Source organism: Sminthopsis crassicaudata, chromosome 4 (assembly GCF_048593235.1).
Source record: "Sminthopsis crassicaudata isolate SCR6 chromosome 4, ASM4859323v1, whole genome shotgun sequence".
Classification (NCBI taxonomy): Eukaryota; Metazoa; Chordata; class Mammalia; order Dasyuromorphia; family Dasyuridae; genus Sminthopsis; species Sminthopsis crassicaudata.
Genome location: NC_133620.1, coordinates 428,780,286 through 428,802,835, shown reverse-complemented (window position 1 = coordinate 428,802,835; position 22,550 = coordinate 428,780,286). Strand labels below are relative to the sequence as shown.

General features: G+C 38.4%; 1 protein-coding gene and 1 long non-coding RNA gene across 2 annotated transcripts in view; one reads left to right on the top strand and one right to left on the bottom strand.

The window, feature by feature from the left end:
- The first annotated feature begins 2,064 nt into the window (after window positions 1–2,064).
- KCNA10 (potassium voltage-gated channel subfamily A member 10) overlaps window positions 2,065–22,550 on the top strand; it is a 28,519-nt gene continuing 8,033 nt past the window's right edge. The window contains exon 1 of the mRNA XM_074265537.1: window positions 2,065–2,202. The gene's annotated coding sequence lies outside the window, so the exon portion shown is untranslated. The remainder of the gene's footprint in view (window positions 2,203–22,550) is intronic.
- Window positions 7,727–13,083, bottom strand: LOC141541416 (uncharacterized). The gene is made up of 3 exons (XR_012481788.1): window positions 12,888–13,083; window positions 11,585–11,699; window positions 7,727–7,976 (listed from the first exon to the last, which is right to left on the bottom strand). It is a non-coding gene; the product is annotated as an uncharacterized LOC141541416 (long non-coding RNA).

Sequence of the window (22,550 nt, the reverse complement as noted above, 5' to 3'; positions counted from 1 at the left end):
GTCAATGTGCTAAGGGTTGGGAGATAGAGAAGGTATTTTTCTTCTAAAAGATATTGGTCATTTTCTACTTCCCCTCTTACATCATAGAACAAAATGACCTTCTCAACGCTTGTTCAATGTATTGACTGATGCTCAATGCATGAAGATGGTTCCTGCTACTCTCGGTTTTATGATATAGGGATACTGAGGCTAATGACCTCTCTTTCCTAAAACATAGCCCTAATCTGTTGTGACTTGAAATAGTCAGCATTTAACTGCAATCCTGTGAATTAAAGCATTATACATCCATAAGGATCTCATTAAAATGCAAACATGTCACCTAGCAAGCTCATGTAGCTACATTCCTATACAGGTCCTTTGGAGAATAGAGGGCTTAAGATCAGTGTTTCCATGGAGGAAGGGAGAAAAAGTCTGGAGCAGCAGGTTTTACAGATAGAGTGAATGAATTAGGTGTCAGAATCAGGGAACCTGACAAGCCTATGGACAGCATGGAGCTCTGGCCAATGAGGAGATAGAGAACACAAAAAGAGACAGGAAAACAATGAAGATAAAATTCGTCAGTCTCAGAAGACTGACCTTAAAAAGGAATTTCTAAGAAATAATGAAGAGAGAGTGGAATGGTGGGGGGGGAAGTGCTGGATCTACTTAGGAGCAGAAGCCAAAGAGTTCAAATCCCAGCTATATCATTAACTATCTGTGAGATTTTTAGCAAATAATTTAACCCTTTAGACCTCAGTTCCTTCATTTGCAAAAGGAGAGTGTTAAACTAGCTGACCTCTATCAATTCTGATGGAAGTGGCCATCTTCAACAATGAGAGGATCCAAATCAATTCCAATTGATCAGTAATGAATAGAACCAGCTACACCCAGAGAAAGAACACTGGGAAATGAGTGTGGAACACAACATAACATTTACACTCTTTCTATTATTGTTTGCTTGCATTTTTATTTTTCTTCCCAGGTTATTTTTACCTTCTTTCTAAATCCAATTTTTCTTGTGCAGCAAGATAACTCTACAAATATGTATAAATATATTGTATTTAACATATACTTTAATATATTTAACTTGTATGTGACTACCTGCCATCTAGGGGAGGGGGTGGAGGGAAGGAGGTGGAACAGAAGTAAGCAAAAGCAAAGGTCAATGTTGAAAAATTATCCATACATATATTTTGTCAATAAAAAGCTATAACAAAAAAAAAAAACTAGTTGACCTCTGACATTTCTTCCATCTCTAAATCTGTGATATTATGAGAGTTCTGAGCCCTCTTTGGAGAGAGAGCCCTTCCCTAGCTATTCCTCTGGGTTTTGGGACATTAATGTCAGACTCTGCTAAATCCATTAAACACCTGGATCCTATTAGCAATGTGATAGCAAAAGGGATCATGGGTTCTTTCACACTTGTCAGTCTTAACACCCTATCAATTCTTTCCAATCTCCACCAAATCCAGTTTTTGCTTATGTCAGTTGCCATGGCCTCATATCTTATGCCCCAGAACACTTAAGCAGGGTCCATAATGTAAAAAACAATCTATTTAACTGGTATTTGGAAAACAACTCAACAGCATCAAAAAAAAAAAAAAAAATCAGCTGTATCTGTTGTGGAGTGTAGCATTGTTATGAGGGAAAGAAGAAAAAAATGATTCAGATGCCTAGATGGCCAGGTCTGGACAAGGTCTTAGATGGACTGAGCATGTAGATGAGGATTTCCTTCCACTATAGTCAATAAATGTATATGCATACTTATTTACCTATATAGAATGTAGATTATATCTATATGAAAGAGAAGTTAATATAGCCTCAGGGACATTCTAGTGTCTAGAATTTGACCTCTGCACTTAAACTATAAACTTTATTGATATGTTCTTTCCTTCTGCTCAAAAACCTCCATTTTTTTTTCAATTAGACCCCAGAAATGTCTTTCCAACAAGCTTCCACCCTGCTAACATTCACAGAGCCCAGCCCCCTTCCCAAGCTGATTCCTCTCCCTTAAGTTTCCTCCAGCCAGAGACATGATCTTGTTTCACAGCAGGATAGGATTTCTGAATCCAAGGCATAGCCTGAACAGGCTCCTTCCAAACCTCCTGTTTGCTCCCAAAGACCAGCAGACACTTTGGGACTCCTACAGAAAGCTGAGCTCCACTGTCCATGAGGCACCTTCTTCAGAAGAGGAAAACTCCTCTGAGCCTGAAATTTTTTTTGGTGAGTTATCAATACCTTTTCCCCTTTCCAGACTCTACTTAGAATCATAGATTTCTAGGCTGCTGGAACTGATAGAACTTTAGAAATCAACTTCTCCATTTTAAAGATGAGGATGATGGTGTAAAGGGGAAAAGACTTTACTCAAAGTCACAGAATCAGCTGGTAGTAGAGTCACAACTATAATTGGATCTTCTAGGACCAAGTCAATGATTTTTCTGAGAAACTGTGCTGCTTCTGTTACCTGACTCTAAAAAGCAAGCAATCAACAAACATTCATTAAATTTCTTTTGTGTGTCAGGTACTATGCTTGTCCATGGTCACATGAATACAAAAAATGAAATAATCATTGGTCTCAAGCATTTAGAGAATAAATATAAATAAAATAAAATAAGCACAGGGTAATTAAGTTAAAATAGGAAGAAAGGAGGATAGGAAGGAGGGAGGGAAGGAAGAAAGGAAGGAAGGAAGGAAGGAAGGAAGGAAGGAAGGAAGGAAGGAAGGAAGGAAGGAAGGTAGGAAGGAAGGAAGGAAGGAAGGAAGGAGAGAGGGAAAGGGAAGGAAGGAAGGAAGAGCTTTGAGGGAATAGATAAGGAAAGGCTTTATATAGGGTTTGAGGAGGCAGAAATCAGGAAAAGGGGACATCAACTCCAAAGAAAGGAATGGAACCATGAAATATATACAGTGGTGGGTGTGAGCTATAAAAAATAGGCCAGTTCTGGACTGCAGAGTTTGAAAGGCTAGACAGATAACCCATGGGCAGAAACAGAAAAATGTAAACTTATATTAATATATCCTAGCTACAATTGGGGCCCCCTGGAGTTTACTGAGTAGGGGATCTACTAAGCTTAGTTAGGCTTACATTCCTTTCCTTAAGGAAAATAACTTTGGAAGTTCTGTAGAGAACAGAACAGAATTGGGGGAAACTGGGGACAAGAATCTAGGGGAGAAGTGATGAGTGCCTGAACTAAGGCAGTAGCTGTGTGAGTGAAGAGAATACTCAAATAAGCAATATAGAAGAGAAATGATAAAATTGGCAACTAATTAGATATGTGGATTGGGGGAGTGTGAAGGGTCAAGAGTGATGCTGAGGCTATGAATTTGGGAGCCTAAAAGGGTAGCAATGTCTCAAACAGAATGGGAATATTGGGAAGAAAGGTGGGTTTGGAAAAAGCATAAGTTCTATTTTTAAAATGTTGGGTTTGAGATATCTCTGGTACATCAAACTTGAAACATCCAATTGGGAGGTAGTAATGAGGGAATAAAGATCAATGGAGACACTGAGACTAGAGATATAAATCTGGGAATCATGTGCCTAGAGATAATAATTATACTCATGGAAACTGATGAGATCACTGAGAAAGAATATATAGAGACAAAATAAGAGAGCCTAGGACAGAGCCTTGGTGAATCTATATTTTAGGGGGTATGATGTGGATTATAATGCAGCAAAGACTCGAAGAGGAGTTAGATGCATAAGGAAGGGTAGCAAAAAAGTGGTGTCATAAAAATCCAAAAAGGAGAAAACAACCGGGATGGAAGGGTAATTAACAGTGACATCACAGATTGAAAGAAACCACATATTTGGTCATAAGATCACTGGTATTTTGGGAGCAAGATGTTTCAGTTGAGTGATGGCAGCAGAAGACAGATTAGAAGGGATTGAGGAATGAGATCACAGGAAATAACTGTAGACAGATTCTTCTAGTTGTTTGAGAAAGGAAAGCTATAGGTCTATAACTTGAGGGAATTTTAGATTCTTTTGTTGTTCTTCAATTGTATCTGACTCCTCTTAATCTCACTGGGGTTTTCTTAGCAAAGATATTGGAGAGGTTTGTTATTTCCTTCTCCAGATGAGGAAACTGAGGCAAACAGAGTGAAATAATTTGCTCAGGGTCACACAGCTAGTAAGTGTCTAAGAGCAGATTTGAATTTAGTAAGATAAATTTTTCTGACTTCTGGCCATTTTCTCTATCTTCCCTTCCAAAGAAGGCTTCTTAAGAATAGGAAAATGTACTTATTTGAAGGAGCCAGTTGACAGGAAGATGTTGAAGACTAAATAAGAGATGATTAAAAGGGCAACCTGATGAAGAAGATAGGAGAGGATAGATTCAAGGGCACATGTGGTGTAATTGGCAAGGAGAAGGAACACCTCATTATCACAGATTGTCAATCAATACATAAGCATTCACAAAGTACCTACAATGTGCCAGGCACTGTGCTAAGAACTGGGGATATCAAATGAGGAAAAAGACAGATTTACCCTCAAGAAACTCACACTCTAATGATGACATAATTAGGAAGGAAAACTGAAGCAAAGGAGAGAGTGTGAGATGATCTCCAAAAGGATTCAGAAATGAAGGAAGGAGAAAGATAGAGTTCCTTGTGAATGGCCTCAATGTCTAAAGTAAGGAACGAGTTTATCTACTGAGTGAGTGAAGGGAAGGAAATTATAGGAGACTGGAGAAAAGAAGTCTGGAATAGAAGTATTGGAATACCAATTGAGAATAAAAGAACAGCCTCGCTACAGTGAAGCCCCAGTTGAAGTTGAATAACATTGATTTATAATGTATTCAGTCAGCAAAGTTGTATGACTTCCTCCAGCTCTGTTCAGTAGCAGAAGAGAAGCATATAGGAGGCGAGTAGGTGGATGGTGGGTGTAATCCAGGCATGATGTTTGGCAAGAAATGAATGGCAATAAGAAAAGAAATCATCAGGGGATGTGGGAGTTGATGACAGTATGGATCTGAAGTAGTTAACTATCTATCAAGTTGAGATTGGGAAGAGTAGAAAATAAAGGTAAGATCTTAGCTGGGACTTGCAGGAAGCCAGGCAAGGCAGGAGGTGGAAATGAAGAGGAAAAACATGGGATTTATGGAAACTAATGAAGTAGGAGTTTAGGGATTTTGAGGTTAAAATCAACATGGATAAAGTCTCCTAAAATAATAATAGGAATTGGGGGAGGGGTGGAGGATATTAAGTGTATCAATGTGCTCCTTAAGAAAGGAAGGATTGGGCAATTAAATAATGCAGTGGACAGAACACTGGCTTGCAGTCAGGAGGACCTGAAGTTGAATCCAGTCTCAAATAGTTAGCTGTATGACCCTGGGCAAGTCACTTAACTCTGATTGTTTAAAAAAAAAAAAAAAAAAAAAGAAGGGAAAAGAAGGACAGAAAATGATTTTGGATTCACATAAAATACCCACCAAGATTTGAACAGGGTGGTAAGTTCTGAAATTCAAAGGAAAAGTGGCCCAACAATGGTGGCAAAGGAAGAATCTGGAAATAGCAAGAAATAACTCAGTTCCCAGTTTGCCAGGGGTGTTTAAAAAGGATCAGCCATTGCTAAAGAGATTATCCAGGGAAGCAACGTTGTCTGGAAGCAGCTGGGTTGGTGGGAGTGTGAGGGAAAGGTCAAGGATAAGGGAAAGTTTGTTCATTATGAAATGAGAATTCCAGAGAGCACAGGGGAAGTGGTGAACAGAGTTGAGTGGGATTTGAATGGGATTAAGTAGGAAAATAGATAGGATTAATAGGATGATTAATAAGATTAAGTAGAATAAATTAAATGATATAAAGATGACAGAATAAGAAGTGTCAGTTAGAAATCATTTTCTCCGAGGTTGCCAATGATTGAATAATACAGGGATAAACAGAGAAGCAGAAAGTTGGAGTTTATTAGTAGTAAGAGCAGTAGTGAGTGGCAGATGAATTATAATGCTTATAATTTCAAAAGGGTCATTCTGCCTTTGGGTCCCATGTGCTGAAAAAACAAGGTGAGGAGGGAGAAGGAAGGAGATTATGGTTTGCAACTGGTTCTCCTTGAGACCAGCAGAGGTCAAGGTTAGGGACTGGGTTACTCCTGCCTGGACTGCTTTTAAGACTAGTTGAGTATTTTTTTAAGATCCATGACTACATGAGTCAGAGGTTAGGCTGTGGCAAGTAAGAAGAAAAGAAGTGATGTGCTCAGTTCTCATTCTTCTTGACCTCTTCATATCCTTTGCCTTATCAATTAATCTCTTCTCCCTGGTATTCTCTTGTCTCGTGTGTGTGTGTGTGTGTGTGTGTGTGTGTGTGTTTGTGTGTGTGTGAGAGAGAGAGAGAGAGAGAGAGAGAGAGAGAGAGAGTGTGTGTGTGCGTGTGTGTGTGCGTGTGTGTGTGTGTGTGAGAGAGAGAGAGAGAGAGAGAGAGTGTGTGTGTGTGTGTGTGTGTGTGTGTGTGTGTGTGTGTGTGTGATATTGTCTTTTCTTGATCTTCTTACCCATCTAACTACTCTTTCTAATTCTCCTTTGCTGGATCTTCATCCAAATTACACCTTTCAACCATGGATGTCCCTCCAAGGCTCTCTCCTGAGTCCTCTTCTCTTTTCCTTCTATGCTATTTTACTTGATGAGCTTATCTACTCCTATCCATTTAATTACATCTCTATTTAAGGATTTTCAGATTTACGTATCCAGACCAGACCACCTCATAGATTCTTCCATCTCACATCTCCAACTACTTACAGGACATCACAAACTAGATGTCTCATAGACATCCTAAATTCAATATATCCAAAACTGAACTCAATAAGCTTTTCTCCAAAACCTCTCCCCTCCAAACTTCTGTATTGTTGTTGAAGGTACCCCTATCCTCCCAGTCACCCGGGCTCACGATTTAGATGTCAGCCTCAACTCCTCCCTCACATTAATATCCCATCTGTTGCCAAAGTCTATTGATTTTATCTTCATAACAGCGCTTACATGTGTATCCTTCTCTCTTCCATTACTTCCACCATTCTTGTACAGGTCCTTATCCTCTCACATCTGGACTACAGCAACAGTCTTTTGGACATTGTCCTAAGTCTCTCTCCCCTTCAGTCCTTCCCCCAATGAGCTGTCAAAACAGTGTCCCGAAAGCCCAAATCCGACCATATCACCTACTATTCTACCCACTCCAGTTGGCTCCTTGTTTCCTCTAGGAAACATTTTTAATAATCTGATTCCTTCTGACCTTTCCAGTCTTCTTATACTTTGTTTCCCTACTCCATCCCCATATATGCCTTAATTTCTTGGCTTCCCTGGTTTCCTTCAAGTCCCAGCTAAAATCCCACCTTTTGCAAGAAGCTTTTTCCCAACTCCCCTTAATTATTAATTAATTCCCCTGAAATTATTGTCAATTTATCCTGTATATATCTTGTTTTATACATAGTGGTTTTCATATTGTCTCCCAACATTAGATTATGAGTTCTCTGTGGGTAGAAATAGTTTTTGTCTCTCTTTGTATCTCCAAAGCTTAGCACAGTTCCTGGCATATAATTGTTGACTTACCTTAATTTGGCTATGGAAACATCCTTAATAGACAAGAGATTCTAGATAGCTTGATAGTCCTCCAGGGTTCATTGATATCTGTCTGTTATTATAATTAAAGAGAGACTGGATGAGGTACAGAGAAAATGAAGAAAGGAAAAGAACTTCTTTCTTGGGAGAAGTTGTGAATAAACAAAAAAAGAGAATTCTTGAAAGACTCTTGGCATTTAATAGTAGGATTGTGCTTCCAAAACTAAAAGTATCTGCCAATCAGGCTTTAGTCTGCCACAGACATCCAGTAAGAAAGCATGGCTCAGATTTGGGGACTCTGGTTAGTAGCGGGAGAAAAAAGCATGCTAGGAGTCAGGGGTCGAGTCCAACAGGAGAATCATGTAGAAGAACTCCTGGCGGGTGGAGAATGAGCGAATCCTGTAGGTGGGAATCTATTCTTCCCTCTTCAAGGCTAGCTTTGTAAAGTAGCAAAACATCCTGGGGAAGAAAAGGGAGAGCATTAAAACTGAAGGTGTGGATCTGAGTTCCAGATCTGATTTTGCCAGCAGTGTGACATAGGATAGAGGAGTCAATATACTGTAACAGGAAGTGTCCCCTGCCACCTACTTGTTGAGTGACTCTGGACAAGTCATTTCCCCTGAGTGGCCCCTATTTTTTCGTGTGTGTGTGTGTGTGTGTGTGTGTGTAACTTTTAACTTCTAAGGTGTTCTCTAGTTCCAAAGATCCATGATTCCAAATCACTTCTGAGTTTGTTTCTTCATTTATATTTAGCAGGCATATGATCTGATCTTACAAACCTCAAAGGAGTGCCTATTTCACTTATGCAGTTTTGTAAGAAGGTTGAAGTTACAGTAGGGCAAATATAGATTAACTTTGTCCTGATAAGGGAGATACAATAATGGCTGTGCTCGTGAATGAACCTTAGGGTCATGTGTGATTGTCCCTAGGGTCCCTGGGGCTGGGCTAGTTATTGTTTTGCAATTCCGGTTCTCTGACCTGATTGACTTGCCAGGAAAATGACTTAGAGTTCTAAATGGCTTGCTGATAAGCAAGTTATAAATATAAATTATAAGATAAGAAGTATCAGCCCGTAGGCATCCATGTGACCTCTGTTCTGGGTCAATCTCAGTCACCCCAAAATTAGTCCAATGGACTGGTTACTGATGGAAGGGTATCTTGTTGGAATCTAGTACCTTTGCTCAGCCTGCCCTCATTTCTCCAAGGAACTGCCTTAGAATCCTTAGCTTCCTTCAAGACTCACCTTTTGGGTCATCTTCTCTAGGTTCTGGAAAATCTCTTCCTCTTCAAATGACCATGTGTGTATTGACACAATGTACTCTAACTCCAAAGAATGTAATTAGTCAATGACAATTATAATAATGGTAACTAGCATTGGCATTTGCTCACTAAGATTTTTAAAATGCTTTATATATTATTTTATTTGACCTTCACACCAGCACTACAAAGCCAACAAGCACTTATTATGCATTTACGGGATGCCAGGCACTACACTAAGTCCTGGGTTTAAGGGAAAAGAGTGAAAATACTCCTTGCTCCCAAGTGCCTTAGAGCCTAACGAGATGTGCATAAATATATAAATGGGTTAAGTGACTTGACCAGGATCACACAATAGTAAGTTTCTGAGACAAGATTTTAATTCAGAAAAAGAAGTATTTCTGATTCCAGGACTATGTTCAATCCACTGCTCCCTAACGTGCAATAGATGCTGAATAAATGCTTGTTGAAATGAATTAAAGTGAACTCTTAGGGAGAAGAGATAGAAATTTTACAGGGTTGGGGACTTTGGGAGTAAAGTTCCTCTGGTCAGTGAGGGGAAATTAAACAGTTCTAAGTAAATTCAAGAATGATAAACCTTGGTGGGTTATTAAGAAAAATAGGAAAATTGGGAATGCATCCATTATCTTATTGACTTGGGGGTCATAAGATCATATAATTTAAAGCTGAAAGAAGCATTCTTTTTTCCCTTTTTTAGATAATATTTTCTTTCCCCCCCAATTACATGTAAAAATAATTTTTAACATTCAGATTTTTGCTTTTGTTTTTAATTTGAATTCTGAATTATCCTTCCTTCCCTCCCTGAGATGGTAAGCAATCTGATGTAGGTTATACATGTTCAATTGTGTGAAAGGAGGATTTTAGAGACTATCCAAATGACCACCCCCAACTCCCCAATTCTGCCAAGGGAGAAACTATGCCACAGATGTAGTCAAATCTTATCCTGTATGCACAACTTGATAAGAGATAGAGTCAAAGTTTCAATCGGCCAATTTTCTTTTCACTTCCCCATGCTTAGATCCCTGCGTCTAGACCTAAGCCAGGCCACTCTTCAAAGCAAAATGTCTAACTAACCAAGGAGAACAGAGCCCATTTTTACTTCTATATTCTTGAGAATTCCTGACCCTCTCCTATCTTCTGAGAATGTACATTCTAGTGTGTTCCAGTGAAAGCTCAGACCACGGAGGTACTCCAGAGCCCTAAGGGCATCCCTGACCTATTTTTGGAATAGTCAAGTTATATTCTCTATTGCTAGAGTCTCTACTGCTTTTCCTATACTCTGATCTGGTCTTAAAGATAAATAAAATTGGTTGTCACCTCTGTGGGCACCAGCAAGGACCTCTATCCAAAAAAACAAAAACAAAAACAAAACAAACAACAAAAAAAATACCCCTCACACAATGGTCTACTGGAAATCTTATCACTGATAAGTCACTCCAAGGAATCTTTAGAGGTCACTTGGTCGAACTCCCTTATTTTAAACATGAGCAAACAGAGGCCTAAATATATTAAGTGTCTTCCCAAAAACTACTCAGCTAGTAAGTAGCAGTCAGAATTCACATCCACATTATTTTATGATGGTGTTTTACAAGGAAGAAATGGTAGAAAACATTTACAAGGAAGATGGTAGAAAACAATTACTTGCAAATCACAGTGGGAGTGAGGCAAAGGTTAGGATATTTGTTTCCATTTTAATGAAATACATTTTCTAATTAAGGAGAGAGAGGGAAGGGATGGCTAAATTATCAAAAAAAAATTAGTAGGGAAATCAAAGATATCAAATATTACATGATGGCAGATGGGAAAAGAGCTAGGATTGGAGAAAAAGTCCAATTTGTTCACAAGCACATCACTGGTAATTTTAGAAAGAATTTTTTCGCTGGACTGATGAAAACAGAAGCACAAATTCAGGAAAGATCAGATTAATTCATGGTTGCTTTGCAAGGAAGAGATGTTATGGTCGAAAATGGTTACTTGCAAATTATAGTGACAATGAAGCTAAAATCAGGGTATTTTCTTTTGAATGAAATGCCAATCCTAATTGAAGGATGGCCAGTTAAAATATTTTAAAAAAAATAGTGGAAAAGGCAAAGATCTCAGATGTTACATAATGCCAGATGGGGAATGAACTAGGATTAGAGAAGGAAAAAAAATCCAATTTGTCCACAATCACATTACTGGCAACTCTGGAAAAAGCCTTTTAGTGGACTGGTGAAAAGAAAAGGATAAATTCAGGAAAAAATTAAAACAGTATGGAAGGTTTCTCCCAAGAAGAGAAAATGTACATATCAATTGCCAGGCCCTAGTCCTTTCACTCTACTATCAGAAACTCCTCAGTTAAACCATCCAGTGTTCTCTTGCCAGATAAATCATCTATAAACAATGCTGTCATCATTCTACATCCTTATCTCCTAAAGTCTGGATTCTTAATTTCCCAGATAATTCAAGTCGCAACTTCACCTTTAATCTTTTCTGTTTCAGCTGTAAAGCATATTTAGCATTTCATTATAGAGAATTTGAATTAATTACTAATTCTTGTATAAGTCTTATCTCCCCCAACTAATCTAGTCCTTAAGAGGCTATCTCCTTAGCACAGTGCCCGAGTATATTATTATTCAAATAGTTATCTATAAAATTATGTTTGGCCAGAAAACAAAAATCTGGAGATAACATCCTGACCCATTTACAGCTCAAAAGGAAAGAATAATTGAAAAAACAAAAAGTGGTTGACTATGGATACAAGATCCCCACGTGGAAACTTCTTCCACCCATGGCCATTAGCAACTCACCTGTAACTTTTTAGTCTTTAGGGTTACCTGGGATGATGAGAAATTTAGGAGGCACATAATAGGATTGACCTCACAGCTTCCTGATTCCAAGGTCAGCTTTCCATCATTCCAAAACCTTCCATAAAGAGAGAAAGGACAGGATTCAGAGCACAAGTTGAGAAGGAGCTCTCCTTTGAAAAAGGAGAAATTGAGAGGTTGTAAAGAAATAAGGAAGTGATTAGGGGAAGGGATGCCAAAGGAACAGAGCCTACCAAGATAGAGAGTGCATCTAATATTCTTGAAATAGGACATAGTCAGCTTGAAGTAATGGACCAGAAAGACTTAAGAAGAAAGTTTCCTTTAAGAAACCCTTTCCCCACCCCCAAAGAGAAGAAATAAGATTTATAATAAGTTGTAGCATGAAAGATAATCAAAACTTTGTATTCTGCCTTGGTTCTGACTTCAGGAAACATTGATGGGGAAAACTGTTTCAGAATCTCCTACCTATTTTAGCTTCTTGAGCTCCTGCACACCCATCTATGACCTGTTCACCTACCATCATCATCAAAAGCCTGATTCCAGTGGTAGGTATGCTACTGACCATTCCATACATACACAAGTAGGCACACTACCAAGGAAGGTATGGAAGGATATTATGGATAATATCCCTGCCAGAAATTGTTTTAATATTATAGGTGAGCTAAGGAGAGATGCTCAAAATTGTAATCGTTGTCTCTCTAATGCTTTAGTTACAGCAAGCTTTCACATACATGATCTCATTCCATTTTAAAAAGCAGTCTAATTTAAAATAAATATCTTTATTTATATTAAGTCCCTCCACCCTTTATAATAAATGAGTTTATAAATTTATGTCATGATATCTATCATCTATCACTCCTGGTCTATACAATCAGAATCTGATACCAAAGAGGAGGCAAGGAGAGAAATCTCTTTCAAATTCATCACTTGGGTAGAATGTGTAGCTAAAATCTATGAATGACTCCAGGCATCTGGTATGTACTCACTTTTGTATAAATTGTCTCACCTATTAGAATGTAAGCTCCCTGTAAGGAAAGATCTGTTTTTTTTTTTTTTCTTTCTCTCTTTATAAAATAGAATTTGGCACCTAGAAAATTCTTAATAAATGCTTATTAATTGATAAATCACAAATTTTCAATTTTTCATGAACATCTATTAAGGGGATCAAACTTTGTTTTTTATTTTTCAATCGTATTTTGTTTTTCCAAATACATGTAAGGATAATCTTTAACATTCATTTTTTTTTAAACTTAGCCTTCCAGATTTTTCTCCCTCCCTCCCTTACCTCTCCAAGACAACAACAACAACAAAAAGCTGAAAGTGCTGTTTTGATCCACATTCATTCTCCATAGTTCTCTCTCTGGATGCAGATGGTATTTTCCATCCCAAGTCTATTGGAATTTCCTTGAATCACCACATTGTTGAAAAGAGCCAAATCCAGAACAGTTGATCACATAATCTTGTTGTTACTGTATACAATGCTCTCTTCCATCTGCTCATTTCAAAGAGGATTAAATTTAAAGAAACTTTTTAATAGTGTATTTCAAAAGGATACTTTAAAACAATTTTTAAAGTTAAAGAATTCTAAGGAGAGAATCTCTCTCTTTTGTAATGATTTAATAGTTCCTTTAATAGTTTATTGTAAATCTAATCTTACACTGAGACTAAGATCCGGAGGCAAAGCACTTGCTAGTCACCATTCTGGCCTCTTTCCCCTTAGCTCCTGCCAACTGGCTAGTTGTCCCACAGCATAAGGAATCACTATGTGGTTCCTTTTTATAACCTGCTTCCAAAGAAGTTCCCTGGTTAAATTGGTTCTTCTCAGATATTCCAATCCCTCACATACTCTTCACTAGATTGAGAGTATTCCCTCATTTGGTCCTGCCTTTGACAATTCTCATGCATTTCCACAGATTACTTTCAATACCTCTAGGTATTAAAGACCCAGGTCAGTGCAACCTCTCCCTTCCTTGATTGCCTTAAAGGAATTTGGTCTCTTCCCCCCACACACTACTACCTTATCCTAATTACATTCCACATTATAGCGTATTTATTTGTATTCTTTTTAGCTCTTTTTGTCACTCTTTCCCTTAGAATACTATTATTCCTTGTGGGCAAGAGTTTTAGTTGATCATCTTTTTTTTTTTTTAAATTTTTTTTTAATTTTTTATTATTATATATATATATATTTTATAATATTATCCCTTGTATTCATTTTTCCAAATTATCCCCCCCTCCCTCTATTCCCTCCCCCCGATGACAGGCAATCCCATACATTTTACATGTGTTACAATATACTCTAGGTACAATACATGTGTGCAAATATCATTTTCTTGTTGCACAATAAACATTAGAATCCGAAGGTACATGCAACCTGGGCAGACAAATATTAGTGCTAACAATTTACATTCACTTCCCAGTGTTTCTTCTCTGGGTGTAGCTACCTCTGTCCATCATTGAAGTTGATCATCTTTTTGCTCCCATAGTTTAGAAAAACATCCTACACATAACGAATTTTAATATGGATTTGTGGAATGCACATATGAAATAATAGCAGCTTTTACATATGTTTCTGATTTTGTCCTCATGACAATTTGTGATGTCAATCCTATTATTAGCATTATTCTACAGATAAGTATGCTAAGGCTGAGAACAGTTTGATGACTTGCTAGGGTAATAATCATCTGAGGCAGGATTTGAACTGGAGTCTTTTTGATCCACTGAACCACCTAGCTGCCATAAGAACCCACAGGCTAGAATAATAACCCGCTGTTGAATCGTAGAAAGCTCTGGCCAATATACTGAAGAAGCATGAAATAAATGGAATGACCATCTGTCAGCCACTTTTCTCTTGATTGCTAGTATCCCTACTTGTCTTATAAGATACATATGTACATACATATATACAAAATATACACATAACTACATATTCATATACATAGCCAGCTAAATGATGTAGCAGACTGATAGGCCTAGAGTCAGGAAGACTCAACCTCTTGAATTCAAATCCAGCCTTAGACACTTGCCAGCTGTGTGACCCTGGACAAGTCACTTAATCCTATTTGCCTCAATTTTCTCATCTATCAAATGAGCTGGAAAAGGAATCACTGCAGTATCTTTGCTAAGAAAACCCCAAATGCAGTCCTGAAGAGTAGGTTATAATTAAAAAATACATACACATATAATATATATATTATGTGTATATGTATGTTGTGAATATGTAAATATTATCTCCCTTGATACATAGTCAATAAATATTTGTTAAGGATCTATTATGTGCCAGGTACCATCCTAAATGTCAGGGATACAAAGAAAGTCAAAAGACAGTTTCTGTTAGAGTATGCCATCTAAGGGGAAGATAACATGTAGACAACTATGTACAAAAATGCTATATAAAGGATAAATTGAAAATAATCAACAGAGGGAGGGGTCTAGGATTAAGGGAGATCAGAAAAGGCTTCCTGTAGAAGATGAGATTCCATATGGGGTTTGAAGGAGCCCGAGAAAGCCAAGAGTAAAGATGAAGAGTGAGAGCATCCTTGACATGGGAAGAGAGTCCATGAAAATGGCCAGAGGTGAGAGATGAGTGGCTTGTTCAAAGAAAGCCAGGGTCATTAGACTGAAGAGCACACTGTTATAAGATTTGAAGGAGGTGGGGAAGGGGGGAAGGCTGTGAAAAGCTTTCAACATCAAACAGAGGATTTCTAATTTGATTCTGGTGGTAATAAGGAGCCACTGGAGTTTACTGAGTTGGGGGTAACATGGTCAGTCCTGCACTTTAAGATCACCTTGACAGCTGAATGAAAGGTTGAGGATAACTGACTCAAACCCACTGGTGAATTAAGGGGAAGATTTCCCCTGGTAGACTGAGTGGATGAGAACAATTTATTCCAATGGTCATGAAGGCAGCTGAAAAAAGTTCTGGGGAATACTTAGAACTTGTTCAGACAGCAAAGATACAAAGGTCATCCACTTTATCTTGGGTCATCACTAGTCATCCTTGACTCTTGTTTTGCCGAAGGACTTTAATGAGTCTGGAAGAGAGAATGCGGTTGACAGTTTCGCACAACTCTGCCTCATTTAATCTGATTCACGTGTAAGTCAACACATCACCTTGTGATGTCATTTGTCCTCTTCAAAAAGGAAGGACAAACAATAATAAAACATTCCATATTGGCAGACAGCCCAACAATCATCAAGTTATTAAATAATCCAGGCATGAGGAGATGGGAATTTGCAACAAGATGGTGGCAGGGTCAAAGGAGAGAACAGGGTGTATGTGAGAAATTTTGAGAAGGTAAAATTGCCAGATCTTGGTAACAAATTGGATGTTGGGAGTGAGAGAAAAGGAAGAATCAAGGAGACCTTTCATATCTCGAGAAGTTGGATCTGTTCCTCACAACCTCTGATTTAGAAGCTCATAGATTTAGGAAGAGACTTAGAGATCATCCAGTGAAACCCCACTTCCCTCATTTTATAATCAAGGAAACTGAGGCTCAGAGTGAAAGTAATTTGCAATAGTTCAAACTCAGATTCTCTGACCAGTCCAGGGCTATTCCCACCCTACCACCTTATTCAATTCTTGATCTTATGTTAACATGGGTTCTTAGTGACATCATGCCTCCAGTCCCCCAGAAATCTGTAGTGTTCTCTGGCTCGGTTTTCTTGGGGTATCTGGGTTCTTGAGAGCAGCCTTTGTTCAGTTCAGTAATCACCACTAGAACAGCCAGGTGTTAAAGTCCAGATCCTTTATGATCTCCTTCCTGGGACTGGGCAGCTTTCTGGAGAGCCTTTCACACTGACCTTGGTCTCAGTGGCAGAAGTGCAGGAGGCCAGGCCAGTCACCAGAAGCCTGACTGAAGATGAAATGAATTTCTGTCTCCTTAGCTCCAAGAGCTTCTAGTGCCCTTATCCTCTGTGGCTCTCAGTCCCTGCTTATATGCTCCACACTGAGTATAAACCAGTCATTATATCACTAAGAAACCATTATTTGGTGTAAGATTAAATCAATCATACTGAACCATGCTAAACTAGATAACCATTGTCTCATCAATTCCACTTAGTTAGTATCTTGTTTCAAGTTTAGAGTTCTGGCCCATTACAGAAATCCTAGGATGTTCCATGTAAAAGAACAGGGAGTTGATTCTCCTCCCGTGAAGGCTCTCAGACTTCCTTTCCTCCATATTCAGTTCACCTGACAGGATCCAATATTCAGCTGCTGACTTGCTCACTTCCTGATGTTTCCAAGGATCCTATTTCCTGGCTCTGCCTTCGGATGACAAGGGCCCAAGACTCGGCAATCAGGAGACATTTAGGTTAGGGTTAACATCCACAATCTCATCTCCCTGAGGATAGGAAAGTTTGGCAGGAAGTCTGATCTAAGGTTACTCCTTCCTATTACACACATGGAAAAGCTGAGAAGTGGAATGGAAGGGAGGAAAAGCTGAAAGAAGCGAAGAATGAAGGTTTTTCTAGTCGTTGAACAAGACAAAGCCATCGATTGAGGAAATTTGAAAAAAAACAACAGTAATGAGAGCTCAAGAGAGGGGAGAAAATCTATCATTTTTATCTTCACAGAATCAGATATTATAGTTTCTGCTTTTACAACACCTCTAGTATAAGAAACCTTCCCTTGCGTGGAACCCAACTCCATCCCCTTTCATTTTACATATGAGGTAACTCTCCTGAAATCACATGGTAAAAGTGCCAAAGGCTGAGATTTGAATCTGCATCCTCTGACTTCAAATCTATTGCCTTGGAATGATCTTCAACTAAAACTTATTTCTATTCGATAGTCTCAAGAGGATGCTACGAGTGGGTATCGAAAGATCTCTGGGAGTCCTCTTGCTTAAAGATTTACCCTTTGCTAAGCCATTGGAAGCTTAACTTTTCACTTAGAATTTATCTCTATTATCTGTTATGAGTTCATTACTTGTAACTGTAGAGGCAGTTCTGTGAAGTTTAATGTCATCTTGAGAAAAAGAGGATATTTTGGGGGGAGAATACAAGAATCAGGATCCTCCCGGGTATGTTTCCCTTCTAAAAAGAGGTGAACTCAGGAGGGAGGTGGAAGGAGTCAGAGGGAAAGATATAAGCTAGTCAAAGTATGCAATGCTTCCTCCTTAACAAAGAAAACCCTAGTTTTCCATTCTAAATATTTCTCCTTTCCACAGGCCACTTTCACTTGCTGTTATATGGAATTTTTATATGGTAAAAGCTGATTATTTTACTTTCAGAGGGGCAACAACATAGTTAAAGCACAGGCTTTTACTCAGAGGACTGAATTCAAATTCTACACCTCTGCATGATATTGGATAAGTCTACTGGTCTCGGTTTCTTCATCTGCAAAATGAGGGAGTTGAATTAAAATAGGGGCTCTAACTTGAAGCCCAATAATTTGGTTTTTCTGTTAACTGTATTTGAAAATTACTGATTTCCTTTATAATCCTTTGTATTTTATTTTATGCACTAAAAACCATGATTCTGAGAAGGGTCCACAGATTTCACCCAGATTGGCAAGGGGCTCCATCCATGACACACACAAAAAGAGATGAAGAATGCCTAGATTAGATGCATTATAAGATATTTCTCAGCCCCAGATTTTTGCCTTCCTAACAAAATATGACCGGTTTCTCCCAAATAGGTCAGTGTTGCTGTTACTTTTTTTAGCATGGTAATTTTGCGTAATAGTTTTCAGTGTACATTCACATCATTTCTTATGATCTTATTTTTTTTTTCCTTCAAAGAGGTCTCATTTTAGGAATGTTTCTGTTATTCAAAGGTGGCCTATATTTGGACCAAAATATGCTTTCTTTTGTAACAACTAACTTACAATAACTTCCAATCCCTCAAAGCAGGTTGCTTCATGCAGGAATTAGAGGGTCTGGATTCGAATTTGCTCCAAATAAGTTGGGGCCAAAATAAGTTATTTTACTCCTTCTAGGCTTCAGTTTCTTTATCTGTAAAAATGAAAGGATAAGGGGCAGCTAGGTGGCGCAGTGGATAGAGAACCAACCCTGAAATCAGGAGGACCTGAGTTCAAATCTAGTCTCAGACATTTAATACTTCCTGGCTGTGTGACCCTGGGCAAGTCACTTAACCCCAATTGCCTCAGGAAAAAAACGAAAGGGTAACTTTTAAGGTCTCTTATAGCTCTAAAGCTATGGTAGCAAAACACAAAGTCTTATAATCCATTCTTTTAAGGGGTGCAACCCCAGTTGGAAGGAATCCTCCCACAAATCATTTTGTATTGTTATCTGTCAAGGGGAATGACTAGCAAGCTAATCTTCCTATTGGTTATATACAGAGGAGAATTAGCAACTCTAGGCAAAGCATGTCCAGGGCCAATAGCACAAGAGGCTTCCTCATAGCAACTTTTCAACTCAAATTAAGTTAAGACCCCAGACCTTATGGTGAAAAGTCTGTGGAGGGGAAACAAAGATACCAGACCTGGAAGCTTCTGGGGAGGCTGACAGTGAGAAAAGGGAGTGGGATAGGGCCAGGCCAAGAAAGAGTTTTCCTGGTATACAGACACCTGGAAATGGAAGGATGGAAAGGATGGATGACTTCCTATTAGAATGATCATTCCTATTAACTAAATGCAAAATTCAGTTATTCCTAAATACTAAAGGAGTATAAGAATCTATGAGTGCCCTTTAAAATTTCGGCATCCTGGAATAATGCCCCAATTGCTGAGCCCTAGTTCTATCTTTTAGCTGTCCTGTCCATAACAACCTACCTCTTCATCCTCAGCTCCTACCTTCCCTGGCTTCCTTCAAGTCTCACCTAAAATCTCATCATCTGCAAGAAGCCTTTTCCTCCTTAACCTTGGTGTTTTTCCTTAGAGATTATCTTAAATTTACATTGCATATATCTTGTTTCTACATGGTTGTTTGCATGCTATCTCCCACATTAGAGAGCAAAGGCTGTTGTTTGCCTTTCTTTGTATCCCCAGCCCTTTAGCACAGCGCCTAGCACTTAATAGATGCTTGCTGACTTGAGTCTACTCTGGCTATAACTCTTTCCTACAAAGCTCACATCTCTAGCAGCATGCTTTTAGGATTTCTTTTTACAAAGACATACACATGCACAAACACTCCAATTTATCTCTGTTCTGTATGGTATGGAATATACTAATGTTGGAAGTGCTGAGTTCAAATTCTACTTGTTACACTTACCAAATTATTAACCTTAGATTTCATCTGTAAAATTAGGCTAGCCATGATTCTGAAGTACCTTCCAGCTCTATAGTTTTTTTCTTTCTGGGGCTACTTTTATTTGACTATTGATTTGGGAGGGGTGGGTAGGAAAAGGAGAGATAGGGGTCATAGATGTTTGACTCTTTAGTTAGGATAAATTTGTCCTTCCAAACCTACCTGGAAAAGAGTCCTTCTCCAAAAGACCCCCCACACACACAAACACCCCGTTAAGGGGCTGCTAGTCATTCTCAGTTTATTGTTCTTCATTCCCCATTAGGCAACGAGGAAACATAATGAAAACTGAGAATATGGGCAAGGACCAGAGACTCCGACAGTAGCCATCTACTATATAAATCCTTATCAAAGGCTTTTTGGTAATGGTGATAACATAGAGCCCAGACTAATCCCAGAAAGGAATAGAAGCCACAAATACTAATAAAGGCCCCAAACACTACATAACAGGGGATTCCTAGACTCCAAGCCCCCTTCCCAGATGGCCCACCACCTCCTCATTACTCTTACCTGTAGCATCACTTAAGGCAGGCACTTTAAAGGGACACCAACCAAACTGCCTTTCATCTACTGACTATTCCTATTGGTGGACTCACTCTATGGCTTCCTCCACAAATCAAGCAACAGCTTTAAGGTACCTTATCCCTTGAGAATATGCAATTTGTAGCAGATGATAGTTTCCCAAATTAGCAGTCTAGGGGGCAGGAATCTGCTTCTGGATTTTTGTTCCCATAAAATATTAATGCAAAGAGCTATTTTTAAAAGAGTGAGTCATAGAAAGAGAAATAAATATCTCTCAATGATAGAAATAGGGGGACCTTGGACTTTTTTTTTATTTTTCCCCATAAAACATCCTAAACATCTAATACCAAAATGAATGGAAACCTCCAATGAACTTCAGCTCTTCCAAGGCAGTTAACTCTTCAAAGATTCAGTCTTAATATTATCAGGAATATTGTAATTATTAATAGTTGACTTTTATGTAATTCAAAAGGATATATATGCATCATTTTATTTGATCCTCCCAACAGTTCTGTAGTTAATGTCTGTCTCAATTTACAGATAAGGAAACTGAGGATAGGATACCCCCCCCCAAAAAAAAAAGGGAAAGGAAACAAGCATTTATTAAGTATCCAATATATGTCAGGCACTGTGATAAATATTTTACAAATATTATCTCATTTGATCTTCAAGATGATATGGGAAGTAGATGCTATTATTATTCCCATTTTATGATTAAGGAAACTGAGACTGACAGAAATTAAATGACTTGCCCAGGATCACACTGCTAGTAATTATTTGAGGTTAGATTTGAACTTATTTTCCTGAGTGTTCTATCCACTGCGCTACCTAGAGAAAAATGAGATACCCAAGGTTGAATAGCTAGGGAAAAGAGCAAATAGTCAGGAAAGATTTGTGAAAAAAAATCATAAGTATACAGCTGGAAAAGACCCAACCAAGAGTTTTATATATTCCAATCTTCTCATTTTGCTGAGAGGCAGAATAGTGTTATAGTTAGAGAACTGGTTAAAGAAGCCTATTTCTGACATATGTTAACAATTGTCTGGTTTCTCATTGGTGTCAAGTTCAAATAGAAATGGAGGCCCCCAAATTGTACATAAGGCTCTATGCTGACCTCATACTGACTTAGACAAACACACGTATTTGGTTTCCTTTTTTAATTCATTAATTTATTTTATTAAATATTGTCCAACTGGATTTCAATCTGGTTGAGCCAGAAGTGGGAATATTTGTGGGCATTTGACATTTTTGCTCTAGGCCACTCTATAAGACTAAGAGATTGAGATTTGATACGGAAGTTCCTTTAATTGGAGGATCCCTTTACCAATGATATCATAGGTTCAGTTCCCAGGCTGACTTACCCATAAGGAAACTGAGGTCGAAGGTCAAGGCTTACGCAAAAATCACAGAGATGATGAGAAAGGATAACAATTTGAATTTACTTTCTAACTCCATTTCCACTGTTTTAATTTATCACATATAGAGATATAGACAGAAAGGGATGGATTTGAACATTACAAGAGTGTTAGATAGTAAGAGCAAAAGATTGGAAATGGGAAATAAGGATGCTTCCACAGAGAACAGTCAGGAGACTGAGCTAGATACAGAGAGCTAGTACTAAAGACTAGTTAGGGGAAGGTGAGTGACATGATGGATAGGGAAGGGGGAGGGGAGGCCTGGAGTCCAACTCAGTGTTCCTGACTTCCTCAGACATTACTAGCTATATGACTTTGGGCAAGTCATTTAAACCTGTTTGCCTCAATTTCTTCATCTGTACAATGAGCAGGAGAAAGAAATAGCAAGAAAATCCCAAAGGGGCGGCCCACAACTCAACCATAACTGAAGAAAAGCAGGAATTGAGCGACTTTTCTGTGAGGAAAGGAAGAGCCAAGATAGAAAAACAGCTTCTCTAAAAACCAGACGAGAAAGCACTATGGAAATGTTTTATATGATTGCACATATTTTAAGCGATATCAAATTGCTTGCCATTTTAGGAAGAGAGGAAGGGAGGGAGAAAATTTTTGTAAAAATGAAGGCTAAAAATTGTCTTTACATAAAATTAGAAAATACTATTAAAAATAAAAATAAGACAAAAACCAGAACCGAGTTTAAGGGGGGGGAAGGCCGTAAAAAGTGGCGTGGTTTTCAAATTGGCTCCCATCCCTCCCCACAGAGGAGTGGACTTATCTAGCATCGTTTCTTATATTTTTATAACA